Genomic DNA, 15,940 nt, shown 5'->3' on the forward strand with positions numbered 1-15,940 from the left:
CTCTGCTTGGGAAGTCTCTGGGTCTCAGCAAAGCAAAACCAGAGCGGAACTAAAATGACTTTTTGTTACAACATTGCTGAGATGTTTATTTTCTCACTGTCCTAGAAAAATAAAATGCAATTATAATCATATTTGGTCGATGAGGGAAATGTCTTGAGTGTTATTTGAATTAGAATCAATCAAAATGGCACATAAAGTATTCAGGTTCCGCAAGACTCTTATCAGGCATGGCATTATATAAAATGGGATTTGGAAGATTTTTTTTTAAATGCTCAAATTAGTCCGGATAACTAAATTACCAGAAATGCAATTCAAAAAAATCTAGGAATTAATGGATTGAATGCAGGGTTCATTTCAGGAGGAGGCAGTTTCAGATTCAGAGATACTGGAAATGTTTCTCTCAGTCTTCAAAGCAGGACATTTTGATCCCATTCTACCTCTTGCCATACACACAAAATAAATGGCTGTTGGGCTGCCAATCCATAAAAACCAAATTTTACAAAAAAGGAAAGAAAGCTTTGTCAGAGTTTGTTGCAGAAATGAAATCCAGAAAGCACCCACAAGTAACTGATTCAGCAGGATTCATTAACTTCTCTTTACATATAATATAACACATGAGACATATATACAATACCAAGAGTGGTTCTTCCAACGTAGTAGAGAGGAGAGTTCAGTTTTCACTTCAGAGCTGACTAGTTCTTAGCTTTTGCACAGACTCAGAGCTACAGAGCTAAGAAGTGTTTTAGCTCCCATTGGCTGACCTTGTTACCATGCCCTATTCCAGTTCATGAATATACTCTGACAAGCTTCTCTATTGCTAGTAATAAGGAAGAAGCTCATTCCTGACTACCTCTTGTAACCATGTTTCCTGTCTCTGAAGAAATTCAATAAAAATCCACCAATCCTTTACCCACAATCCATTTTGGGGAACTAACCAGGAGGTAGGTCTTTTCACAGGTATTGGATGAGCTTCCAAGCACCTGTTTAGCTCCTGGATCCTTATCAGCCTTATAATCTTCCCTTACATCTGCTCTGGGACCCCTGCATTTTTGCCTGTTGAATTTGGCCAAATGTTTTATCTGGTGTCTTGCTGGGAACTGCCTCTGAATTTGTAAATTAACTCAAACATGATAAGGGAAAACAAACTTGGATGACTCCTCCATCTCTCCAATTTCTTACTGCTCAGAGAAACTGGACAAATTGAATAAGAGAGATTCTGATTTCGCATGTGTTCAGGCTACATCTAGATGTTGTGCCATGTGATCAGCAACTTTGCACATTTAGGAAGGTGTGCAGCAATCGGAGACTGCTTGTAGCAGAATATGAAGATCAACTATGTGCAATGTTTCCTTTTATTATTTCTCTTTTTGCATCATAACAAAAATGTTTGATATAGTTATTTTCTGGCTGTATTCATGCAACATGTTTACGTGAACCATAATTTCCTTAACCCAATGTTCTATGCTGATAATCATAACCCCGATTATAAACTTAATCTATAACATAACTTAAACCTAACATTAACCTAAGGTGTGATTGATTAATTTGTGATTCATAAACATAGCTCTTGAAGAGTGATTTTTATGCTAAACAACATACTTGTAAAGCCAACTACACAGAACTAGGTTACAATTCTGGTGATTAGTATTTTAAATGAATCTGGCAGTTTTAGTAAAAATGTATTAAGATGTAACTGCTCGCTCTGAGTTGCAAGTGATTTCAGTACTTTAAGCCCTGAATATGTGAAGCTGAAGAATTCCTGATGGAAGGCTGGCCAAAGTATCTTCTAGAGACATCATCAAACTTCCTATATGCAGCTTCCTTGCATGCCTAAAAATTGGACCAAACACAGCTGGCTGGGGAATTCTGGGAGTTGAAGTCCACAGGACTTAAAGTCACCAGTAGAGAAACACTGCTCTAAGGGATAGAAAGAAACTGTATAATAAAAGCTGAAGGAAATTAAGAGTCTTTTTATTATGAAAAACCTGAAGTTCCCCCTAGGGACCAAAGATGTTCAAATCAGAGCCATTATGAATGATCACTGGTCAGTGTCAGATTAAGGATGGAGTTAATGAAGATCAAATCCCTCACTTTCTGATCAAGATCACTGGGTGACTTTGGGACACTTCATTTTTTCACAACATGAAGAATAAAATGGATTGGAGGAGAGGGGAAATAATGTTGACCTAAACTTCTTGAAGAATAGGTGAAAATATAGCAAACAACAAGAAGTTGTAAGACCTGAACCTGTTGGTAATATCTGTAGGAGAGGCGGGGTAGGCCTTAGAGAAGGTACAGTATGGTGTAGTACTGCTGATTGGCCATTCCTTCCAGTGAGATTGTTGGTTAAAATCTTTTTGGAGTTTTTAGTAGAAACATGTTATCATGCAAATCCTTCAGTTGTTTAGAAAAAAAATGACTCAAAGGGAGAAATGCAGTAATAACTGAGTTGCTATATCATATTAAGCAACAATAAGACTTGTTTACTTTTGGTTAGCATGTTATGGGGACCCGACAACATGGACTCAGGACAATATGTGAACCTAGGCAACCTAAGAAAAGACATGTTAGGAGAGGAAGGCAGAGGGTGAGTGCTACAAACTAAGGCTGAAAACATCTTGATTGGTGATGCAGGTCTGTTTTTTTTTAATAAATTTTGCTCAGTGTCTTAGCTACTGAGCCACCATATCCCTCCATAAATAATAATAGTCAAGAATAATGAGAGATATTGAGGCTATGGATTCCAGACCAGTTGTACAGCTGTGTCTTTCTTAATTTTAACAATTACCATATACATTAGTATACAAGTAGTCCTCGACTTAAGATCACAACTGAGCACAAAATTTACATTGCTGCTATGCTAATTGAATGACGGTTATTTGTCCTTGTTTATCCATCCTATCCCTCTTCAAGCGGAGCTTAATAGCATGGTTCAGATTTCTGCCAGAGCTCTCCATTACATAGCCAGGTGCATTTGAGCAAAGCTGGGCAACCAGTCTCTACCCTTCCATTATAGCTGGGTGCTTTTGACAAAAGTGCGTTAGCATAGGTAACCTTGACATTTCTGGCCGGGTCATGTTGCATGGCTATAAAAGCAAAAGATCTTTGGAGCTGGTTTATTATTACATAATTTTCCAGAGGACAGTCCTGAAGTCCCTCCTTCCATTCTTACTAAAGAACGATTTCATTTTATGATTCGATTGTGAGAACTGGCTATGTGCTAAATGCTCTGTGATGCATGTACATTAATCCTGACTAGTTCTACATATTTTGAAACCTCAAATGAATGAGAGATAATCTGGATAATCTCAGAAGCTCTTTGTTTTTCTTTTTTGTTCTCCGCTATCATTGGATGGCATTGACAATTATTTCACCACCATTGACATGTCAAACTTCCCTCTCTTTAACCAATAGCCTCCTTTCCATATCTGAAGTACTTAATCTGGCAAAAGTAGGGGGTGGGGAATAAACCCTCTTCAGCATATGGTCCAAATCAAATACTGAAGCATCTGGAAAGAAATAGAAATTTTAAAAGCATTACACCAAACTGAAATATCTAATCAAACCCCTTTTAGGCCAATCCTCTCTTTATGCAATATTTTAGCATCCTGCTTCAATTTTGAGAATATAATTTAGAATGTATTGGTTGGTTGATTAATTGATTAATTGATTGAATGAATGGATGATTGGTTAATAAACAGTGGCAGCTGATATTGTTTCCCAAAAGAGGAAGCATCTCTAGCTGCCCAGCTTGGTCCTATCCTAGGTTACTTCTGACTTAGATGGAAGTATAATTTACTTAGAGAAGAAATTAATTACAAATATCCAAACTGCACACTTTAAAAAAATAACTATTTTGATTACATTATTATTATGGTTGATCACACAGCCAGATGCTTAGGTTGGATATGACATTATTTATCCCTGGTTTACAGTATTATATATCTGTGCAAGGCAAAAATAATAAATGGCTAGCTATCAGCACAGGAGACAAATGGGTGATGTCTATAACATTTATCTTGCTTTAATGTCAAATGCAAAGTTCTTCTCTCCTGTTTTGAGGGAAATGGCATGGATATACCTCTGAGGTCACTAAGATTCAAGCTTTCCTCAAAAGTTCACTCTTATTTAGAGGAGTGACGAAAGCATTATAGTTTTATTCAGTGGAAATTTATTCTCACACATTTGTCAATTGTATGGTTCACAAATTATATTAAACCCTAGGAAGCTCAATAGCAATGTGTTAATTTAGGCATCCATTGCAGAGGTGGATTTCTGCTGGTTTACCCCGGATCGGGTGAACTGGTAGTGGTAGAGGCGGGAGGCTCTGCCCACTTGCCCAGGTGCTTATGCGCATGCACAGAAGCATCACGGGAGTGTGTGAGTGCACGAGCGCATACAAGCGAACCAGTAGTAAAATAAATTGAAACCCACCAGTGATCCATTACAATATTTTTATTAGGTTTTCTAGTTTAATTACTTTATAACCCCAGTGGTGTAATTAGTAAATGGTAGTTCATAGTTTAGCATGTTGAGTGACTCCAGCCAATTATGGTTAACTATATTCTTAACAAATCATGGTATATGTTAATTCAGACAATACTAAATTTGTTCTCTCTTTGACGAAAATGTGGTCTTGGCTTATATAAAACCTTTGCTGAAAGTAATTTCCTATCATGTTACTTTTTCCATAACAACTAAAAGCAACGGGTTATTTTCAACATTTATAAGGCAGCTCAATGTGACTTTGGGGGATGAATAGCAGAAAAAACAAACAATAAACAAACATAAACATTCCTGTATAACATTATACACAGACAATATATAAATGCAAAATATAAAAGGCAACCAAGCATTATGTTCATTAACAAACCAAAGAAAATCAAATTCACATAGATAGTTTAATGAGTTTGCACTTAAACTGAAAGTTCTTGGATGCTTTCCAAACAGATCGTGTTAGCTAGATTTTATGGATAAACATTTTTAGTATTAATGCCACCTATAAGTCGCCAACAAATGACAGTACTGATATCATTTGCTAGAAACTCTGCCATGCTCTTTGGAATCTATTCTTTCACTTCACTTGGCAGAAGGTTGCTATCGGAAAAAGTTGTGTCACCATTGTTTGGGAAATGGAAATCTGCTGAGAGTAGTCATTAGTGCACTTTAAGCAGCATTCTGCAATTGAATTTTTGACTGCTGAAGGAGAGCCTCAAAGTGAAATTCACCACTAAATTCAGGTTGCGTTTGGTAGAGACTGTACTAATGTATTATGTGTCACTAATCCAGAAAATATTAAGAAGATAACTGGGAAGAGCTGATTTGTGTGATGAAGAAAGAAGCAGACTCCCTGTGACAACAGCTGATGAGTTTCCCATGAGATGAATTGAGGAACAGATGAAGGACAATTGGCAGATCACTCAAAGGGGAAATTGTCATCAGGCCAGGCATTCCACAGAAACCTGTGGGCCACATTGTTGATGTACGTCAATATTGGAAGGTCTGTGTAAAATTTGGTCTTCACATACTGACAGCAGGGATCAAAGGTTCAAGAGTTGAAATTTGACAGCAATTGTCATGGTATAAAAATGAAAATTCTTTCACAGCATCATGACAGCTGGCAAAGTATGGGGATCATTTTATTTTCCAGAGACACAGTGGTCCATAGAATATCATCACAAAGATTCAACTTTAAAAAAAAAAAATCAAAATCCAGGCTTCAGCATACTTCATGCACATAGAGTTATTCACATGAATTTTCTAGAACCACTATCAACTCAAAGACTGTGTTGGGATACCGGCTTTGAAACAACTAAGCAAACCTCTGAAGCACAAGAAGGAAGGTTTTCTACAAGACAACATTATTAGGTCTCATGCCTCACAAGCAAGAGCCAATTGTGTAGTTGGCTATTACCCTGTTTCCCTGAAAATAAGCCCTCCCCCGAAAATAAGCTTTCCCTGAATATATCACAACACAGCAGCAGCCATGAGGTGACCACACTCACCGCCTCCTGCACCTCAAAAATAATAAGACTGCCCTGAAAATAAAGTCAAGTGCTTATTTCAGGGGTCAAAAGAAAATAAGACACTGTCTTATTTTGGGGGGAAATACGGTAGCATACTACTACAATTGCCACAGAGTCCAGACTTGATGCTAACTTACATACCTACATGGCAGCTCCGTGCTGGATCCCGGGAATCAGGGAATTTCTCTCTAATACATCTGCTAGAGAGAAATTCCCTGAATCTTAGGGCATGTTAAATTTTTCAACTTTCAATTTCCAAATATTAGGGTGCTCAAAAGTTGTGACATGCCTTGGGGATTGTAAAGATATTTTGGTTATTTTAATATAATTTAGATGTGCTTGGTTAGTAGCTACAGAAACATCATAACTTTTTAACATTTTGGTTGTTTCATTTGGGCTCCATCATGAGTTTGAAAGTATGGAATACAAAACCTCTTGTCCCGGAGATCAACCCAGATCACATCCTGCAAGATTATCCTGGGAATGTATATTTGCCTTCATTCATGAGACATGGAGTGAATGGTGGCGATTAGGAAGAAAAGTAAATACAGATAGTCCTCGACTTACAGCCACAACTGAGCCCAAAATTTATGTTGCTAAGTGAGAAACAAGTGAGACAGTTGTTAAGCAAATCATCGCAGTTGTCCAGTTAGTAATATGTTTATTAAGTGGATCTGGCTTTCCCATTGGTTTTGCTTGACAGAAGGTCGCAAAAGGCGATCAGATGACCCCGGGACACTGCAACTCTCATAAATATGAACTGAATTTTTGATCACATGACCTTGGTGCTGCACTGGTCATAAGTGTGAAAAATTGTCATAAGTCACTTTTTTGTTATAACTTTGAACAGTCACTAAATGAACTGTTGTAAGTCTTGGGATACCTGTAAACGTAACAAAAGAGCTCATTTCAAGGATTATTTTCTTGCTTTGTTTATTAAAATATTCCTATTTAAACTAAAGTTATGGAAGTGGAGGCATTGCTTTCATTCAACCCTTATTGTGCGAATCTCAGTCATTTTTTTTAATGTGTGGCTTTAGAGGAGTTGTGAACTGTTCTTTAAACATGATGCTAGTTAGCATAGTAAATGTCAGACTGTGTAAAATGTTGGGTTTTTAATTGCATTCTTCTCCCAATAAGATGCAAGAGGGAAATATTTTCTCTACAAACTGTTGCAAAAGTTTGGTTTATGACATGATGACTCAGAACTTACTGGACATCGGTTGTTTATCCTCCGTGAAAGAGTAAAGAAGGAAAGCCAGAAGTACATGTGAAAAGAAATTAGAAGATAGAAGATACCCAAGTGTTTAAAGAGTTTCCACTGTTCTCGAGATTACCATATTTTTCAGAGTATAAGATGCACCAAGATTTTGAAGAGGCAAATTAAAAAAAAAATTTTTGCACTCTCCAGACCTCCCAAAAACGGTTTTTCACGAAAACGGGCCCATTTTTTACCCCCCCCAAAGGGCATGCATAGCCTTTAAGAGGCTTGTAGAGTGCTTGTGGGGGGGTGGGGGGACAAAAACGAGCCAAAAAAATCCTGCTTTTTTCTCATTTTTGCCCTCCCCAGCCCCAGGAGCACTATGGAAGCCTCCTAAAGGCTATGCATGGCCATTTTTGCAAAGGGAGCAGAGTTTTGAGAGGCAAAAAAGTGCTGTATTCAGTGTATAAGATGCACCTAGATTTTCACCATCTTTTTTGAGGGAAAAAGGTGTGTCTTATATTCTGAAAAATACAGTAGTTTTGTTAGCCTTTCACACTTTGCTTCCTTGCACCTACCCAGCCCATGGCACCTACCCTGGCACCACATGTTTTTCTCTGCCACATCCCCTCACTGCCGCTTTTATCTTGACTCCAGCTCAGGAATGAGACAGAATTGGCTGTCCTTAGCTGTACCCGTATTAAAATAGCATTCCCCCTTCCCTTTTCCAATACTGTCCAAAAGCAACTGCCCTCAAGGTGTGTCAATCTGATAGGGAATGGCTCGACTGGCCATGACTGGCAACTGTTTCAAGTTTTTTTTAATGGGAAGTATTATACAAATATTTAAATAGATCAAAGAATAAACAGGCAGGCACAGCTGAGGCAGGATGGGGATCAGCATTGGGGGGGGGGCAGCAATCTTTTTTTTCTGCTGACTCAAGAATGGGTGGCGAGTATTGAAAATTCAGCAGTGCAGGAAAGCCCTTTGTCTCGGAAAGCAATGGGGGAGCTGGTTTATTCGGGGCTACCTGCACTTCATGTGTGTCAGGGCTGGGCCAAGCTAGTCTGAAGCTTGCCTGGAAGCAGCTGCTATGCAGAGTTAAGCTACTTGTCATGATCAAAACACAGAGGAGGGATTGAGGAGTGAGCCAAAATTCAGGACAATTGAGAAATACAAAATGTGCCAGCAGCCTGAAGGGCCTTGTTCCACAAGAGATGCTTCGTTATCACGGGAGGTTCCGTTATGGTTTAGGAGGACTGTTTACAAGATGGAAAATGGTTTGTTGTTTCATCCCATTTTTTAGCCCCTCCCCCCACTCCAAAAATGATTCTGGGCAGCTTTACCAAATTAAAAATAGATGCATTATAAATAATTTATGCCCATTTAAACAGCTGAAATATGCAATTCAATAAGTCAGCAGGGAGGGCAGAGACCCAGGCCTTATGAACAAGATCCACTAGGCCAGGGGTCAGCAACCCGCAGTTCTGGAGCCACATGTGGTTCTTTCATCCCTCTGCTGTGGCTCCCTGTTGCCCATTGGCTCCACAATTGATAGGGCTTTCAGTTAGGACAGGTAGGGGGAAAAGGACGCCATGCTAGGAGGAGACTCTGTGGTGGGGGAACCGGACTTCCAGTCAGCTCCAGAATTGAACGGAGGGCTTCCGGTTAGGACCTTTGTGGCTCTTTGAGTATTTAAGGTTGCCGACCCCTGCACTAGACCAGTTGGAAGCCACTAAATAGTTGGGGTCTATTTTGGCTGTTACCCAAACATCATGCCTTCTTTTGTCCTTTGTATATCTGGATTGAAGAAGGAAAGTATTGCATTGCAATGATTCACTGCCAGAAATGCTGGAGAAGTTCCTTTTTTGAAAACTGGATTTTTTCTGATGGCGATCAAAATCAAGTGAAAAAAAGAAGCTGACAGACTTTAGTTTGAATTATACTTGAAACCTGAGTAAAGTTTTAGCAACGCAATTCTAATTTTTAAAATCCTTATAATGCAGAAACCATGGGCTGTGTGTTATAAGACTCATAATCTATTTAACCCAAAGTTCATTTCTTACATCTTTTTCACCCAGTGTACTAGATAATGGACTGAAAGCCACTCATTTCTCTACAAGAGAAGCTGTGTGCAATGTTATTTTAACAAATTGATTTGGTCATGAGTCCATTCCAGCCTTCACAGAAACCAAAACATTTTTGAGAAAAGGCAGAGTATAGAAAGAATTGACCAAGTTCTACTTGCAGAACAATAACATAGAACAATAACATAGTTAAATTATGTTCTTTACATGTGTATGCAAGCACCACCAAACCTCACAATTTGCAATTGTTTTTGCCATGGAGATTCTGTCTGTGTTTCCGTGTTTTGAAGTCATTTCAGCAGTTGACAGCATCTTTGTCAACCTTGCCTGGAAGTTAGATGGTGTGAGGTCTGGTTAGTATTTGCATGGGAATCCAGCAGAGGACTATAACTTAGACTGGAAAGTTGAAAAACATCCTGAAAGAAGCCATGGCAAACCACTTCCATATTGCTGCAAAGACAACAGCATGCATTTGTTCATGAAACCATTAGAATCAATTCAATCAATTCAAGGCCATTTGTACCTCCATCATTTAAAATACCAGCTTGCAATATTTGAATATCTTTATTGTTGAGCTGAAAATGACATCCAGAAAGGGCATCTTATTAGCCCAATATCTATCCACTTACTTTAGTTCATTCACTGCTAAATTGATGTTAAATGAGGGAGAACAATAACATTAGAGCCATGCAACCATAAATCCAAGGACCAAGCAAATAAATCATTTGAGAGGTGGGGGACATCACAGAGAAGGTGTCATGGAAGATGTATATTGAAATAAATAACAAAACTTGTACCTACTTACAGCATTGTACAGGGTTGCATGTATAGTACATTCATTTCAGATCCAATTAATAAGAGATAAATTGAGGTCACCAAGAACTATAAAGGGGTGCAGGCAGGAGGCTGCCCACATTAGTAATACAGTTAGCTTGTTTATATGACCAAGGTTGTAATCAGGGGCTCTGTAACATACTTAAAAGCGAATTGTGGTATTTAGGGACAGTTTGCAGACAATGGTCTCAGGAAGAGCAAGCTCAGATCTAGGGACTTTTTATAGAAAATAGCAATACCACCCTCTCTATGGTTTTCACTGTCAGACCGATAAACATGATAGTCACTTACTGTGGTAATGGAGTCTGGAAATGATACATTCAACCACGTCTCACAGAAAAAACAAGCTTGAATAGGGCTGTATTTAGTAGCAGGAGGAATTCAGACATTTTGTTTGCAAGGCTTCTTGCGTTAAGTAGCTTGCATTTAAGGTCTGTAGTGGTGGACCTGGAGGAAGTTGGGGGTGTGCATGCCTAGTTTTGGTTGTTGTTGTTGGTGGTTGGGACACAGGACGCTGGTCTTGCGTTTGATACAGTCAGCGTGGTAGTCAATGTTATAGGTTGGTCTCTCTTTAGCTCTGGTGTATTTCGAGCTCTGAGTGGAGCCCACGGACACATTGCAGTATGGACAGGCCAGGCTGTAAATGAAGTTTCTTATGGTTAGTGCAACTTTTGGTGAGTGAGTTTACAGTGTTGTGCGGATTAGTTGTTTAGCAGAGTGATGGCATTCGGGGAAAAACTGTCCTTGTGTCTAGTTGTTCTGGTGTGCAGTGCCCTATAGCGTTGTTTTGAAGGTAAAAGTTGAAATAATTTATGTCCAGAATGTGAGGGGTCTGTAGATATTTTCACAGTCCTCTTTTTGACTCGTGCAGTATACAGGTCCTCGATGGAAGGCAGGTTGGTGGCAATTGTTTTTTCTGCAGTTCTAATTATCAATTGAAGTCTGTGTCTGTCTTCTTTGGTTGCAGAGCCTGTTTATAAAAGTGTAAATGATAACAAGGAAAGGAGAGTCTGAAATGAATAAAGAAAACTTGGTGCTTTTAAATGGTGTTTCTTATAAATAGAGCAAAATCTTGATTGTATAAGCAGTTTGACAAAGGGCTGTCTACTTAAATGGAATGCCGCTTAAAACTGGATTTACATAATGTGGTAATGTAATTTACATGAAATATATAAAAGTATGAAAATGTATGAATTTACATAACATTAAATAAAACATTACCCAGGCAGATTTGCAAACAAAATGTCCTATGTCTGGCCAAATTTGGATGTCTGTTGTATCTGAAGTCTGCTAAACAATGAGCTTGGCTCATTGGCTGGATTCAGAGAACCAGAAACATGGTGGCTAGTTTGGGATCCAATATGTTGTAGGAATAAAACCTAATTTGCATACAGCAGTGTATTGCAATAAAACACATGGCTTATAAACCACATGATATAAGAACTAAGATGGCATTAGTTACTCATATATAATAGAAAACAACAGTTGGAATATAGACAATCTTTGTTACCTATGACCCAAAACATATCAATATACATAAATATTCTTATTAAAAATTGTAATTTTGCTGAATTTACTATTTTTTAAAAAAAACAGTTAACAATGCACCATCTGATCTATTTTTTGCTTTCACTTGAAGTTCCACCCAAGCTTAGATCAATGGAATAAGTGCTGCAAAAGATTTATTACTGCCTTTACTTGGGGTTTAAAAAAGAAAGGAAGGTCCAACATTTTAACCACACAAGGATGGATTTATTTAACTTTTAAAAGGTCCAGCAATAAATGAATAGATCAGAGAAAGAAAAATAAAATAATAATTGTATAAAAGGGATGTTTTTCCCCAAGATTCAAGCCAGAGACCTTTATAATGTGAAGCAAACAGGTAACTATAGTGGTGCAGCATTAATATAGCAGTAGCTTCAGCCAAGATTATGAAGCAAAAGGTGTGTCATTGAAAGGTCCGAAGTTGTATTTTAAACCTGGTTCCTGTGTATGCATTTTCATCCTTTTAATCTGTGAATTGCACTACATTTGAGAGAGAGGGTGGGGTGGGGGTTGGGGGGTGAAGGGCTATTATATTTGGCAATATGTTACTACAAACGTAAATGAGCTGTATTTATGATACACACTGTAAGTAAACGGGTTAGTTGGAGATCTAGTCTAGTGAATTATGTGAATTTGTCCCCTTTGGGGAAGTCAATGGTTCAGTAGTTTAGTGGAAAAGTTCCAACAGAGTGGAACATTCGGTTTAGCAATCCAAGAAAAAAAATGTTAAAGAAGGCAACGACTCTAATGGAGGGGTTTTTTTCTCCATAGGAATTTGGATGAAGTGTAGGGACTTCCCTAGTAGGAAGTACAGCACAGAAGGCAAATCAGAAAGCAACAATTGAATTGGTGCAAGCCAGACCCAAATTTTGATGAGGAGTAGGAAAACACATGTGAAAACCTGTGTTTACAGATGGATTGGAATGAGTTGAAGACAGAATCTTCTGTTTCTACCTTCCAGAAATGGTGGGTGGCTGGTATTCATGATGGAGCAATCTGGCAGTGCAGCTATGCCCTTATCTACTCAGCAATGTATAGCTTGCTCCATCTGTTTCCTGTTGTAATCCCTGTCTTGCTTTTATTTCTGCTCAACAGATTTTAAAAAGTTGTTTATCACTGCTTTTTCCTTAGCCACAATAATATCCCTGTTACAATTCACCTTCAGTTCTACAATATAGAAGTGAACACATAATAGACAGAAGAAAAATAATATGATGTTGAAAGGGCAAATGCTTTGACAGAGAAGATAAGAAGATGTGATAGGAAATATCTGGGATGGTAAGGGGGATGAGTACGAAACATGTTAATATACACTCTACATCTTTACCGTGCCCAGTATGGCAGCAAATTCTGTATTGATATTTGTTGCAGCATCCAATCTGGGTCAGTCACCAGAACCAGAAGTTCTGTTTTCTGAGCTTTCAAATTCCTGCTGGAGCCCATCTTCAGGGAATTTCTCTCTAGCAGAGAAATGGGCTCCAGCACGTCCAAAAGCTCAAAAGGCAAAACTCTGTTTCTGATGACTGACACAGATTGGATCCTGCAGCATTAACCAGTATATTCACCTTCATTCCTGCTAGATAATTGTCTTCAAAATTTGTAACATTCATTCAGAGTGATAACAATATGTTTTATATCAAACTGCATCCATCAGTTTGTTGAGAAAGTGGTGGCCTCTCAACTCCGACGGTCCTTGGGTGAAGCCGATTATCTGGACTCCTTTCAGTCTGGATTCAGGCCTGGCTACAGCACGGAAACCGCTTTGGTCGCACTGACCGATGATCTCTGGAGAGCCAGTGCTCTCCAGTGCTAGTGCTCCTTGACCTCTCAGCGGCCTTCGATACCATCGACCATGGTATCCTTCTGCGACGGTTGCGAGAGGTGGGGGTGGGAGGCACCGTTTTTCGGTGGTTCTCCTCCTACCTCTCGGACAGGTTGCAGTCGGTGTTGGTCGGGGGCAGAAGTCGACCCCTAGGCCCCTGAAATATGGGGTTCCTCAGGGTTCGGTCCTGTCCCCCCTCCTGTTTAACATCTACATGAAACCACTGGGTGAGATCATTCGACGGCACGGGATAAAATACCATCAATACGCGGACGATACTCAGTTGTATCTGTCCGCCCCATGCCAACTCAGTGAAGCGGTCGACGTGATGTGCCAGTGCCTGGAGGCTGTCAGGGTCTGGATGGGGGTTAACAAGCTTGTGCTCAATCCAGACAAGACCGAGTGGCTGTTGTGTTTCCCTCCCAAAAATCTGGTTAGTATTCCACCACTCAAACATCATACCAAGATCATACTTCTGCAAATGAGAGGGCTGCAATTGAGACGTTCTGCTTTTTTCATGAAATCCTGTACCATACCATATTTGGTGTAAATTCTTTGTATTTCTGAATGTCCTTCTCTTGTTTCTTAATTGTCTACAATGTCCAGAAATAGGATTACAACTACGAGAAGAAAAAAGATATGATTTGACCCCTGGATTTGCCCTTTCATTGGCAGGGATCTACAGAATAAGCATTGTGCAATGTGGTGCTAAATTAAGTTGAAAATGATGGATAGGGGATTTTTATTTTCCATTTTCAAAGGCCTCGGATGATATGAGAAACTTGCAACAGACTTGTGTGTTTAACATAGCAGGTTTAGAACAGTTTGTAATCAATTGAGAGAGGAAAGAATGAGCAATAGTGCCTTATATCTACATCAGAGATGGTGCCCATGGAGGGGGGAGTTGGTTTGATGGACTATAGTGAAAATACAGTTTCCCAGGAAGAAGGGACCACATTCCAGACAGTATGTGGGGGGCTGGGGAGAGGAGAATGAAGAGACAGCGCAGCCTAGAGCCAGATAGGAGATAGAAGAGGGGAGGGAAGATAGCCACTCCCTAGAATCTCACAGTATATATCAGTTAGGGTACGAATAGTAAGGGTTTGATCTGGCAAGATTATGTCTATTTGTGTACAAGCAAACAAAGAACTTGACTCTGGCAGAAATGTTCTCTCTTGTTCTTGGACTTAGCCTGACAATCTGGGTCTCTAAACAAGGTCCTATCAGGATACTCACTGCAACCCATGCAGTTAATATAATATTTGTTTCACTTTTATTCAACCCACCTTTCCATTCAAATGCAAACACAAGGCAACTATTGATAATAATAAATTAGACAAAACCAGGATGGTTTCTAACTTATTTAACCCATATATGATTAAACCAAATACTAAAATGAAAGAATAGTTGAAAGCCTGGGGAACTTTTACACTCCTTCTAACAAGAGAGAGTAGAAGCCAAAGACAGCTCAGGAGGGAGCACATTTTACAGTCTGGGAAAGCTGTCTCTTACATAATAGATAAGCAAGTCTCTGGCAGTGGAATTTTGAGATATTATACTGTTCTCTGCTTCTGCCTGTCAATTATTTCTGCATTAACCACACCTACATCCATTTCGACCCATCAGTTCTTGACTATGACATTTAGCCTGACACCTAAGCTGAAGGGCCACCTTCAAAAAAAAGGTTGCCTAGCCCATCTTAGTGAAGCCAAAATCTGTGTTGCAAATTTTCTCTGGTTTCCTTATCCATAAACCTCCAAAATTTCAACCAATGTTTGTCATGAAATAAGATGGGAATTTAGAAAGCTGTAGATTCCAGTACCTGCCCACTCTGCCAGTTTCTGAATGTACATCAATGGCAAATCCAAGTTGACTGTCATGAAATATACAGCATGCCATCACTCTTTACTATATGCCATCATCCCTTCTCTCAACACTGCCAGCTATACAATATTACATGAAAATCTGTTTTGAAACCAAGAAAGTCCTTGATTTGAATTTTTATATTTCCCTTCTCCTCTAAGCTTGTTGAACTAAGAATGCCTCCACTGTCTCAGCCTCTCCTTCCCCCTCATACACAACAACCTTTATGGGTTGTTAATTCATAGCCGCCTGGAAGACATTAAAGATATTCTGTATGGACACCATATTTACAACTTAATTTAAACCTGAGAATTTATGGACAAACAGTATTCATTTAGTATAATTTAGTACAACTGATACATTGTACTACAATTTAGTACAATTCTAGAATTATAGCTTGGGGACAAAGGGATCCTGTGGTATTAAAATCTAAGAAATTGATTTTTTTAAAAATATTATTTTTAACTCTTACGATTACACTTTGAAGAGGAACTCCATATTATTTGTTTGCTTATTTTATCTCTAACCTTGCAGTCGATTATCTTTTAGGCTCCTACTGAAC

General features: G+C 38.9%; 1 non-coding gene across 1 annotated transcript in view; it reads right to left on the reverse strand.

Moving 5' to 3' along the window:
- The window catches only part of LOC106556905 (uncharacterized), a 79,892-nt gene that overhangs the window by 4,021 nt on the left and 59,931 nt on the right, over positions 1–15,940 (reverse strand). The gene's annotated exons all lie outside the window — the stretch shown is intronic.

The sequence above is a fragment of the Thamnophis sirtalis genome, unplaced genomic scaffold (genome assembly GCF_051295495.1).
Source record: "Thamnophis sirtalis isolate CommonGarterSnake01/CBP01778 unplaced genomic scaffold, rThaSir2_p1.2 scaffold_1, whole genome shotgun sequence".
NCBI classification, from domain to species: Eukaryota; Metazoa; Chordata; class Lepidosauria; order Squamata; family Natricidae; genus Thamnophis; species Thamnophis sirtalis.